The following is a 13,078-nucleotide window of genomic DNA, read 5'->3' as shown; positions in this document are numbered from 1 at the left end:
GCAAGTTTTCACCCCAGGACATCCAGCTTTGTGCATGTGTTGTGTTAGGCCTGCAGTTAATTGCGCTGTGCCTAGTGTCTCCCAATGACAATAGGGAGATCTGGCTAGTAGCCAAATTTCAGAATGTACTTAATATGTTTTGTTTTGTTTGTTTCCAGCACTGCTCATTCTCAGCATTATTTTCAGTTTCACAAGTGGTTGTTTGTTTGTTTGTTTTATTCAGTAATACTGTTGGTCATAACTAGCTCTAGTTAAATAGTTTTGAAATAAGAACAGCATTACAGACTCTGAAAGCTATATATGCTTCTTTAAATGTATTAACTGCTTGGTTATTTCCAGTGAAATTAAAATCCCTCAATAATACCCTTTATGCTTCTGTGGCCCTTGGAGATATGCATTAATTTCCCTCTAATATATATTTATATTTTATACTGTATCTTTTATGCTTTTTATTCATTTGTAAACCACCCAAAGTCGTTGTTATACGAGATGGGCGGTGAATAAATATGATAAATAAATAAATAAATGTAATGGGCGCTTCCTATCTATGCCTCTCCTTTTGAGTCTTTGTGTATTTTGCTTATGGGTTGTTATGATATGATGGTTTGAGTGGTCTTTTCTTCATGTTCCCAGTGCATGAGAGGAAGGACATGCCCTTTAGAAGGAGGACCATCTAACTACAGTAACTTCACCACTTTTGTCACCTTCTTGCATCTTAATTTTCTTAGCTCTCTTGTCATTTTCATTGTCAGCTATAGTTGTCCTACTTGCTACAGCTGCTGTCATTCAGGCAAGAGCTTCTGGTTCACTTGGAGCTCTCCATTTTGTTTCTATAACAGCTACCCCTGTGAGTTGGGCCAGACTAAAACAGAACAACTGGCCCAAAGTAATCCAGGGATCTCCCTTCTTTATCCTCAGTCTCCCTAGTTCTTGCCAGGCTAGGAACATGCAGTGTGATGGATCCAAAGCCTAAAATGGGCCTCTTGCAAAGCATCTGTTTAGCTTTCAATCTGAAGCACTACACATCCATATCCAACCCCCAAACCACTACACCACACTGGCTGCAAACAATTTGACACAAACTTCACACTTCTAGATCTACCAAAAAGGAAAATAGCCCCAAGGGTACCTGCATTAATCTTTTGACATCTCAGACTAACAAATATCTTACCCTGGACTACAATCAGTGAAGCCGAATGTCACAGTAAAAGGATGCCGTTTTATTATCTATGTTGGTTGTGGCTGATGGGAGTTGGAATCCAGAAAACAGCAAGTTTCCTGTGCTGGCTGTAAAGTATGTTTTAATAATTATTATTATTTAAATAAAGAAATGTTAATTGTTAATAATTTATTAGCAACACACGTAAAAAAATGTTGGGGCTTCAATCATACAGTGATGGCTGCCATCTTGATTTCTTTTTTTTAACCCCGCCCCAACCGTGCCCAGAGATGCCTTAGTTAACCAGGGTTAACCACAGAATATGGTTAAAAAAAAGTCAAGAGGGCAGCCGTTATCTGGTTGACCATACTCTGCGGACACCCCGATTGTGTAATGGAAAAGGAAGGGTGACATTTCACTCTGGCTTTCACTTTGAAGCACTCCCAATACATACAGTAGTTTTCTTCTTTTTCCTTTTTTATTTTCCCTATATAATTATGAATGCTACGGTATATTGGCACATCTTGCTTCAGGCTTTCCAAAAATGTTTGCAGGCAAAAATTCTCATCAGTTAATGGTGACTAGACTGGCATACTGAGAAAGCAGTGCAAATATCCCCTTCTGTTGCTACTCTGGCAATAGGCTTTTTCAGTAACTGCAGAACTCATCTGAAGACAGGATCCAGGGCTTGCTTCAGGGCCAAGAAAGCATCTTTTTGTTGGTGCTGTGGACCATTGTTCAAAACCACTAACAAAACTCCAACTCTTGTTTTAGGAGAGCTCAAACTATGAATTTTATATCAGCATAAAACTGAGGTCGACACAATTTCCCTTCATGGTTTTGCAAAGCAACTTAGAAAATGCCTCATGTTGTCAAAGTTCTCCCAAATGGACTATGTATGCAGTGTCTCAATGCCCTTTTTATCTTCACAAGATTGGGCATTGCTCTTATGTCCTACATCAGCAAGGCTGGCTGGGGAATTCTGGAAGTTGAAGTCCACACATCCTAAAGTTGCCAAGGTTGAGAAACACTGTCCTACATTGAGGGTTGGTAGGTTGGTAACCTAGAGAGATCACCTGGAGCTCCCCAAAGACATTTTGCTTCCTGAGACAAAGAACAAGGTAGTGTTACCCTTATTGCATAGCCAGATCCAGGGATCAGCTAGTCTGACAGGGGACTGACTACTGGAGTAGATAACTAGTGAGGAATTGCACCCTCCATTAAGAGCAGTAGGGCAATGTAAGACGTGCAGGAGAAGGTGCTTCACATGGCTAAGGCTGATAGCACCCAGCCCAGATATGCACTGCCTCAGAAATGCTTGAATAAATAAATCTAAGCTAGGTTACGAAGCCAGCATCCCAACTCTTTCTCTTTCTTATGCTAAGACTCCCTGATCTGGACTGCAAAAATTCAAATGGCAGCTGGAAGAAAGGAAGGTGCATGCCCCATGTCGCTTTGCTGCCATTCTACTTCTGCCGGACCAGATGAGGCAACCTGACCATACAGCTTCACAGCCTGCATTGCAATGACTGAGTTTATGCATTCATTTTGATAGCTGTGTTTTTCTGACTAAGCCACCCCGGAATGGATTCACACAGCACACTAAAGTCATAGATATCAAAATGGCTGTGTCCACACAACTGCTGAGCCAGAAATCAGAGTTGAGAAACCACAGTTACTAGGCTCACAATATGTTAAGTCAAAGCCAAATGAACTAAACCCTAGTTTATAGAAGATATTATCCCATGCGGTGGTTTGTTTGATTTTGTCTTAATATATTTTGTAAGCCTAGCCATTTTTATTTCTTTCAATACAAACCATGGTTTAGGGCAATGTGTAAACTCAGCCTACCACAAGGGTTTCTCAACCAGGGTTCTGTGGAACCCTAGAGTTCTGCAAGAGGTCACTAGGGGATCCCTGGGATCTCACGGTTTATTTAAAAAAAAAATCAAATTTGTGCAACTTCACATTAAAGAGGTAAGTTTCATTCTTTATTTTTAGCTTAAGAACACTGTTAATGCATATATACAGGCCTACACATGAAACGAATATCATAATTTTGTAACTTCTGGCCTATATTTGAGCCTGAATGTACAGGGGCTCCCTGAGGCCTGAAAAATATTTCAAGGGTTCCTCCAGGGTCAAAAGGTTGAGAAAGGCTGGCCTACAATATGTTTTATTATGCAGTGGAAAAAAAATTGTGTGTTGCAAATGGTTTAGAAACTAATCTGAAACAAAGTTGCCTGGCCTTGCTGGCCTGAGAGAGTCAATCATATTACAATAGGACTTTATCAATTGCTCTTGGCCTTTCTGGACCCAATCTGAGTTTCAAACACTTAATAGCTTGAGATCAAATTTCTGAAAGGCAGCCTCCTTCCCCAGATGACTCTCTGAACCCCAAGATCCTGTTCAGAGGCTCTGCTCCAAGCATCCTGCCAAATGAAATTAAATGGCTGTCTGTTTGGTGCCTGAAGTCCATCTCTGGAGGGCCTTGAAGCTTACATGGATGGCCTTTATCATACTTTTCCTATTCTTATCCACCCAGTCTTTAAAAACTAAGTTGGTGCTCAGGCAACCCATTCCTTCTCACTAGGGATTTTCTTTGGTTTTTTTCCTGTTTTTCTGGTTTGATAATTTTGTTAATGTTGTTAACTTCTCCACCTGGGGTGTGGGTTTAGCCTGGTTTTGCCTGTATGGTGCTTGTGATGGGATGCTATAGCTTCAGCATGTTCTCAGGGGTGGAAGCTGGAATATTTTTGTCTAGGCCAGGGTTTCTCCACCTTGGGAACTTCAAGATGTGTGGACTTCAACTCCCAGAATTCCCCAGCCAGCGTGGTTCCCAAGGTTGAGAAACACTGGTCTAGAAGAATGGTAGAATGGAGATGTTAGCCCTGCAATGTAGTCTAGACAAGCAGCACAACCAGGAGTACTAGCTATCTTTACTGTAAGGTTACATTAATGGAATCTTGCAAAACTGAAAGTATTTCTCCCCTCCTTTCCTTTTACTCTCTGGAAAACTAGGGAGGGTCCTTCTGAAATATTTCCCACACCATTCTCCTTTCTGTGGGCTGAGATATCTTTTACTTCATGGTTATCCAGTCTGTAGCTCTCCCTCCTGTCTCTCAAGGTCATTCCCACATACCATTACAGGTAGTCCTTGCTTAACAACCATTCGTTTAGTGACAGTTCAGACTTATGATGGTGGAGGAAGAAAATGACTTACAACTGGTCCTCACACTTATGAGCATCACAGCATCCCCACGGTCATATGATCACAATTTGGGAGCTTGGCAACCAGTTTACATTTATGACCATTGCAGCATCCTGTGGTCACATGATCACCATTTTCGACCTTCCTGGCTGGCTTCTGGCAAGCAAAATCAATGGGGAACCATGTGATTCACTTAATGACCACATGGCTTGCTTAACACCAGCAGTGATTCACTTAATGACTGCCACACAAAAGGTTGTAAGATTGGGTTGGATTCACTTAATGACCACTTTGCTTAGCAACTAAAATTCCAATCCCAATTGTGGTCATTTAGCAAGGACTACCTGTATAGCAGCTGATAGGCTATGTTGGTGGTGATTTGGACTGGAAGATCTTTATTTTTTTTTCCTTCTATTTGTGTTTAACTAATAAAGGCACATTTAAAAATGTGCCTTTATTAGTTGAACACAAATAGAAAAAAACAAAACAAGATTGTGAAGAAAAAAGGGGAAAAAAACAACAACAAAACCCAAATATACAGTCATATAATCACTGGTACATATAGGTATGTATATAAAAGTACTACCTAAGTGTTTCAAAGAGCTTCCCTCTATTTCATTATAAGTATCCATAGCTTATCTACATCAATAAGTAATTAACTTGAAGTGGCTAATAACAAACTCCATAAACTATGTATTGAGTAGTTGGACCATAAGGACTGGGGGATACTAGAGTAGACCAGGAAGAGTGAAGGTGCTCATTGAATAGGAGATTGCTCTGAAGGACTGGATGGGGCCTCTGGAGTAAGGAAACCACAGATGGCATTATGAGGAGTTGGTATATGTGTGTCAAAGAACAGAGGAAGATGAAGGGAGAAGGTGGGGGATGAAGGTGGAGAAGAGTCACAAAGGTTGAAACACTGAGAGCTGAGTGACTGGGCCAAGCGTGCAGCACAGAGCTGACTCCAGTTGTGGGCAGGATGCTCCTGAAGCAACGGGCAGGCAGATGGAGGACAGCCTGCCAGGGTTCCCCATGCTGGAGCAGTCACAGGAGACTTCATTGCAAAAACAGCTTGAGCCTGAAGTGGTACAGCTGAGCTATCATGCCAGATTTCTCCCAGCACAAGCCTGATGCAGCTGGTGAAGGATCTGGTGACACTTGCAGTCAAAGTACAATTGTAGTAGCAGAGGTGATGGCAGGAGGCTTCTCTAAGCGGGTGTGGCATAAGGGGATCATGTCTTCCCCATTAGCCAGCAGATGCCCGTTAGATAGCTGCCTCTGTTCATCTATCTCAGATACCAAATGTATCACTTTTTGTAGGGTCCTGCTGGTTATTGTTATACCTGTACTGGTTGTTCTGTGTGTTGCTCTGTCTTCCTGCGAAGATAAGGGCTTTTGACTCAACTGTGGACCTTGGACCTGCTGGGGTGCTGCTGGCCCAGCAATTGCTCCATGGTTTCAGAAGTAAGTGAACCCTAAACTCACTTCCAATTGTCAGATGCTGGTAACAGAGGAAATGCTGCCGAGAATTGGTATAAAGGGCTTCAGGCATTTCAATTGTATTTGATTGCTGGTCCTTCTGAGCAGGGGAAAAAAAACAGCTTCAGTGAGCTTTGTTTTGGTCACTTTCCAGAGACAATTTACAACCCCTTTCAGGAGGCAGATCTACAAAAACTGCCAATAATAGTAGAAAAGTGTGACACATATTTTATCCCTAGGAAGAGCATTACCTTTGGGAGACATATGTTTTTTTTTCACCAGAACTCAAGGAGTAGAAGAGAATGTTGATTTGTGGCTATGGAATTAAAAAGCCTCTCACAAATATGTGAATTTGGAGAACTTTGAGTCTCAGGATTGTGTGCAGCAAACATTTCACTATGCTGAAAAGGGAACTGCAGGGACAGCATGACTTCACCCTGGATAAAGCACTAGAAATAGCCAGAGTAGAAGAAACCTTGATGCAAATGTTGGGGGCCTCCAGGAGCAAAATCCATGCTTTGTAACTTAACTCAATTTTGGGGCTAACATCTTACAGCAGTGTTTCTCAACCTTGGGAACTTTAAGATGTGTGGACTTCAACTCCCAGAATTCTCCAGCTAGCATGGCTGGCTGGGGAATTCTGGGAGTTGAAGTCTACACATCTTAAAAGTTCCCAAGGTTGAGAAACACTGGGTTAAGGCATTGGAGTTGAAATTCAATGGGTCTCCCCGTGCAGGTTCAAATCCTGCTTGCTGTGGTATTGTGCGGGTGCCAATCATTTACAGCCAGTTTGGTCTAGTGGTTAAGGCACCAGGCTAGAAACCAGGAGAGGGAGAGTTCTAGTCCAGCCTCAGGCATGAAAGCCATCTGGGTGACCTAGGGCCAGTCACTCTCTCTCAGCCCAACTCACCTCACAGGGTTGTTATTGGGGGGAAAAGAGGAGGAGTATTAGGTGTGTTCCCCGCCTTGAGCTATTTATAAAAATAATAAAGGCGGGATAAAAAAAGTATTTAAAAAATTATGTTTCCTTAGGATTTCTGTTTCCATTAATATGTGGAAATCGAAGCACAGGTGGGGTGTAAGTCTGAGGACTGAAAATATTATATACACATCTCAATTCTGTCAAAAGCGAGGCTCTGGCTTCTTAACGAGGAAATGGGTTGCTGGCCCGTTTCGGAATAAAGCCTGGGCTGCTGACCGAACCCTAGGCTGGGAGAGGTGCGCAATCCCACTCCAAAGTGGAGATCCGGCTCGCGTTTTACCTTCCGCTCCGGGGCTCCGTCCGGCTGCAGGGCGCAGCGCAACGCGGACGAGCCTCCCTCCCAGCGGGTCTGGCCGGGGAAGTTACGAATCACCCGGGGAGAGCACATTTTCTTTGCCCCTTGCTCGGGGTCGGGGGGTGGGTGGGTTTCTCTTTACTTTGGAGGGGTTTTTCCCCCCCCTCTCCTGTCCGCAAATACCAGTTGGCTGGATGAGCCATGGAGGTTTACTTGCTTTCCTGCAGTCGCGGAATGCAAAGCCATGCCTGTTAGTCTCTTCCTGAAAACGCTGCGAGACTGGTACGTATCAGCGGATCGATCCCCAGAGAAGCCGATCATGTGGGGAGGAGGACATGATGTGCCGAAGCGTTTTTCGCCTGTGAAACTTCTTAGCGGGTTCGGGTTGGTTAAAAGAGACCCCTTTCCCCAAAGCCGGATCGTCTTTCCTGTAGCGGAGACGTGGAGAAAGTTGGCCAAAGCCTTCCACGCTGCCAAAAACCTTTCTGCCGATGATTGGGGAAGGAGAGGAAGGCGGATAGTTTGAATGTTTTCGTCGCTTAGGAAAATTACGGCCCAATATAATGTATTACCTTTTTTAAAGGCGTCCAAGAATCTGCAAATTTGGCTTAAAGCTACCGGAGCCTGCCTAGAAAAACCCGTCGGGCAGGCAAAGCTGTTTTAAATCTCCATACAAAGAGAGAACAATTTAAAGGACAGATCAGCAGCCTGACCGCCGCCGCCTCTATTTTCTTAAGCTTTCAATTTTGCAGGGTGGGGGGAGAGCGGAAAAAATGTTAAAGAGCATCTTCTAAACCTCGCTTTAAACGGGGGGGGGGGGGGAAAGGGAATGGGATTAAATCGCTTCCCTGTGTTTTTGAAGAGCCGAGGGAGTTAAATTAGGTTCTGGGTCTGCGTTTTTCCACTCCCCATTTTGGCTGACCTCAAAGGCAGTTTGGGCACTTGCATTGTCAAGAAGTAAAATGGAATTTAACTGGTTGGCTTGCTGTTCAGCCCCTCTTGAACAACGTGACTCTAGGCCACTTCGGGCTACTGAGCCCTGGAGAAGCGACCCCCGCCCTCCAGGGAGCCATCTGCTTGAAATGAGAACCGAGGCCTGGATTGGCCCTCCCCCCAATTGCTGATAACTTGCTTCTGGAGAAAGGAGTAGTATCTCCGTGTGCAGTTCCTCAGCCGCGGGACTCATTCTAGGCAGCGGTGGGGAAGGGCGGGCGCCTTGCCTCGCTGCTTCCTACCTGCGCCGTCCCCTTGGCCCTTATTTATTCTGGCCCTTGCAGCGCCTGTGGCCAAAAGTGAGGGAAGAGGTTTTAGTTGGGCTTCCCCAAATGCTGCCTAGTTCTGCACGGAGTAGGAAGTGAGTGGAGAACTTTCCGAAGCTGAGAAGAGGGCTCTTGCTTGGTCTGCTCTTAAAGGGTGGCCAGCGGCTTTCAAGCTATTGATTGATTTTGGAGGATGCCTTCTTGAGGAATTGAGCAGAAATGCCATCTGCATGACATGGTGAGACATGCTATCCTGATTGCCCCTGCAGCAGTTGCAGGGTGAGCGCAGCTTTAATGTCGAAAACTTGGTTTTTGAGACCAATGAAGGGGTTTAGCTTTTCAAAATGTGCATTTTCTGTTTTGATGCACCAGGGTTTCATTAATTGCAAAAGAAAAGACTGCGTCCTAATCACCCAGCAGAGATTCTCAAGAGGAGATAGGTATCCTTGAGCACTCAAAGAAATGTGCAGAGGAACAGCGATTGATCACAGCTCTCTCTAGCGTGTGGCTCCCTCTTGCGCATTACACTTTCAAGGAAGTTGCCTCCTTTAACTTTTAGGGTGCTACACCATGATGAAAATGTGTATGCTGTACCGGCATTCCTGCATGAAATGTGCAGGGGCTGTTGTTGGCCAAGTTACATTATGGATGTCCAGTCTGGAAAAACGTGCAATTTAGTAATGCCATAAATATTTTGAATATCTCTGACCTGCAGCTGCTTGAATGCTGAAATGGATCATCTGGCTGCGCAGTCAAACAGCATTTCTGGAGATTTCCCTTCAGATTGCATATTTGAATAGAGTGGGCAATTTGGAAGGTCTGTCTCTTTATAGTTATCAGCGGCACCCATTGGTGCTGGTACGCGGCTAGACAGCCTGATTAAAGTGTGAAGTGTTCCTTAAATATTGTGGAACAAATCAGTTGTGGAGGGTGGGGACAGGGTTGTTGCAACAACAGACGCTTGTTGAAGAATCAATCATTTCTGAGAATGCTGATGTGCAGTTGCCAAACTGTAAAAGCAAACAAAAGATACAATCAGCTTGGCTTAAAATACCATTTATTTAGAGAGTTATTTAGACCGACTTTCTCTTCCTTTAAGAGTCATCAGTGAGTTGTAACTGACAGGCCACTGTTAAGTAATGTCTTTATGAAATGATTGGGTGACAGGCCACTGTTAAGTAATGTCTTTATGAAATGATTGGGTGTTGCATGTTTCCATTGATTCAGGGACAACAGAGAACTTGCTGCCGAAGCATTATGGAATTTGTGTCTGGTTCCAGATAGCAGTTTTATTGTGCAGCTGCGCTGCCTCAGTGTTATGACTGGTCCAGATAAAGTCATCTTCTGGTTGTAAATCTCTCTCCTCACCAACAGGATTAATAAGCAAAAGAACGGTGTTCTGTGGCTTTTGATGGAGGGCTGAACTAAAAGCCCTTTGGAAGCAACTTGAAGGTGTCATGATCCTGAGTCTTGAAGCAGCATATGGAGCATCTGTTTTTCCCAGAAAATAATGGTTTTAACAGAAGAGCATATCTGTAGCTCAGGGCTGAACTGTAGAGTCCTTGGTGCTCTCTGAGCTTGGTTGTTTGCTTGCAGACGTTCCATTACCTGACTAGGTAACATTTTCAGTGCGAGTGTGGGGTTTGCTCCCTGTTTATATACAGTAGCTTGGCCTGCCAGTGTTGGTGGGGGTGTGGTTTTTTCCTTTGGTAGTTCCTTGATTAGGGTATTGTTTTCTGCTAGACTGTTTGCTAGATTGCTAGAAAACAATACCCCACTAGCACTGAAGATGTTACCTAGTCAGGTAATGAAACGTCTGCAAGCAAACAACCAAGCTCAGCACCAAGGACTCCCCAAGAATGGTTTTATTGGCCATAGTCCAATCTATTAGGCTTCATGTCCACCTAGGTTTTCCAGCAGAGGTTAATGCCAGTTTGAAACCCACACAGTAGTTGAGGAGGCCTCATCAAGGTGTTGAAATACATAGGCAGCCTGTCTTGGCTGGATGGAGCACAGAAGGAAATCTTTCCAGACTTCCTGGAAAAAAATTGAAGGTCCCAAGTCAAGTCGACTCCTGGTGAGCACGTTGATGCATGTTTCTTGGGAACAGTGAGGAAAAGGTTTGTCACTGCCTTCTGGGATGCCGTTTGGTGTTCCCTGTCTAATGGTTCCTCTTTGTGGTATTGAGCAGGCCCAGTAGAAAAAAACGTGTTTGCTTCTTCGTATGTATAGAAATAGTAATGTAATAGTTGGACCAATCATTTCTTCATCTTGTTCTCAGGATCAACACTTTCCCATTCTTGGGTTGCCTGCACCTTTTGGCATTTGATTTTTATTTCTACTCATGCTGTGCTTCATTTTCCTAGCTACCATGGGGCAACAAGAAAACCATCTTCCCTTAAGCATTTTTGAAAGCCTACAATGGGAAAAATTGCATTTTCTTTTAATCCCCCGTTTTCTTTTCCATTGCTCCTTGTTGCCCCTCTACTAGTTACTTTTATATTGCAAACCACTCAAATGAGAGGCATGCCTTTTGACTGAAAAATTATTCTGTAAAACATGAAGTGATTTTATGGATAACTCCCAGATGAATAGGATTCAAGTTTAATATATGCATAGTTGGGAGCTATATTTGGGAGAAAGCCTCACTGAAGTAATTAGATATTACTTCTGAATAAGTATTTTAATTCCAATTTATTGGACCATGTATGTTATCTAACATAGAAACTGTAGGCAATAGTCACTTTTCAGATCTATTTGTTGGTAAAGCTATGTCCTGTTCAAATCATTGTTCCACCTAGCTTAGCAGGGTGGTTTTAACTGGCAGCTGCTGTAAGGCCAGATTGGCGGCTTTTAACCCAGTTTTAAAAAAAACAAAAAAACATGGTGTCTTCCAGAAGAAACAGTGGGCTACCAATACAAATCATCCTATTCCATAAACCTAAGAAAATCTGCATTTGCTCCCATGTAAACATGTATGGATGGAGTCTGGACCTCCGTTGCACTGTGGCAGTGCAGAAGGTCCACACAAAAGAACAGAACAGTAATGGACCTAGAAGAGAAATTGATTCTCCCTCTAGATCAGTGTTTCTCAACCTTGGCAACTTTAAGATGTGTGGACTTCATCTCCCAGAATTCTGCAGCCAGCCATGGCTTTAAGCTGCCAAGGTTGAAAAACACTGATCTAGATATTCCAGAAGCACAGTTGTAAAGACAGCCCATACAAAACACAGCTTTCTCAATAAGCAACTGTCAAATTCCAAAACAAGTTTGGAACTTTACTCCTGGAACCAGGTCATTCAAGTTAGACCTAGCTTTCATCTTGATATATCTGTCAGTTGTCAATACGGCATTTGTTATGGGGCTGAAGCTGCGTGATGCTGCTTGCCATTTCTGGAAATCCCAACTCAAGAATGTTCTGAGGTTCTCTTCTGCACCAACAGTTCTTAAGCAAATGTCAGGCAATGTAAGCTGTTGGGAACACTTTTCCTGGATCAGAAAAATGATCCTTGGGCTATTAGTTATGAAATTGTTCTATGCCAAATTAGGGGAGTATCCATTTGATAGACACTGTGTTGAAGATGGCAGCTTTCATTGGAAGTACCAGAGGTGAACACCAGAGGTACCTGCTTGCAGAATGTGGAGTCCGGTACTTTGACTTTCTTTGTTAGAGCAGGGAGAGGCAAAAGGGTTTCCCTTGGCAGCTGTATGGCTGGGACCCCAATCCAACATTTAAAAAATGAACCAGGATAATGATATAGCAGTTTGGGACCTGCAAAGCAAAACACCAGGATCCTTGTTTTGCAAGAATTCCTCAGGACCCCACATAGACATGACAGGAATTCTAAAATTGGTGGGTGACTGCACCCCATATCTTATTGCTCAGAAAAATAAGACAAAAGTAGGTGTTAAAAAGCACTCCTGGGGTTAGAGAACAGTTTTTCACCATTTTCCTTTTGGATTAATTGATGTTTTGTGGTTGACTGCATTCATAATGGTGGCCATTTTGTGAGTAGGCAACTCCATTTCTAGAAACCATTTTCTCAAGGTACCCAAGGCATGCTCTCAGAATTTCCTTTTTTTTTTAAACTGGCTGTATGTTTGCCTACCCCTCTGCTGCAGAATTATTTTTTGTTTGTTAGCACATTACTTTGAACACCTTCCCTTTGAACCCATTATTGGTTGCACAATCAAGAAAACATATCTTGATGAAGGGATTTTCAAACTCTGGCACAGAGGCATCTTTATCTGAAGGTCAGATGAGGTTGTGTTGGCAGAATGCTGGGAAAGCCTTTAGCCCAGGAGAGGTCAAAAAAGTCACACACCAAGCATTTCTATAAAAATTTATTTACAGAAAGCAAAAAACAAAAGCAAAACATTTAAAGGACTTAGCTCCCTTTGGAGCAAGCCTTGCTCACCTACATTGCCAGCAAAGAGGAAGTGAGAACAAGTCCGGGCAGGTTTCCTCCCCCCCCAGGTGATTTGCATGAAGCACGTGAGAGGAGACAATCTAATACAACCTTTTAACCCGGCCAAAATGATTAGGCACATATAGCAGTCTTAATCTGTTAGTAGGAAAACCTCAACAGGTTGTACCCTACCAGTATATTTTGGACCTGTCAAGAGATCTGATCCATGTGACTCGGTGTTCTGGGCAAAATCAGTAAAGTTCTGCTCTGCAGGAATAAGCAAA

The 13,078-nt window shown here is 43.3% G+C and overlaps 1 protein-coding gene across 1 annotated transcript in view; it reads left to right on the top strand.

Annotated features, from left to right (window-relative positions):
• The first annotated feature begins 7,185 nt into the window (after positions 1-7,185).
• Positions 7,186-13,078, top strand: part of TET1 (tet methylcytosine dioxygenase 1) — an 88,690-nt gene continuing 82,797 nt past the window's right edge. The window contains exon 1 of the mRNA XM_063307547.1: positions 7,186-7,408. The gene's annotated coding sequence lies outside the window, so the exon portion shown is untranslated. The remainder of the gene's footprint in view (positions 7,409-13,078) is intronic.

This window comes from Candoia aspera, chromosome 6 (assembly GCF_035149785.1).
Source record: "Candoia aspera isolate rCanAsp1 chromosome 6, rCanAsp1.hap2, whole genome shotgun sequence".
NCBI classification, from domain to species: domain Eukaryota; kingdom Metazoa; phylum Chordata; class Lepidosauria; order Squamata; family Boidae; genus Candoia; species Candoia aspera.
The sequence above is the reverse complement of the archived record's forward strand: the minus strand, read 5'-3'. Positions and strand labels throughout refer to the sequence as shown.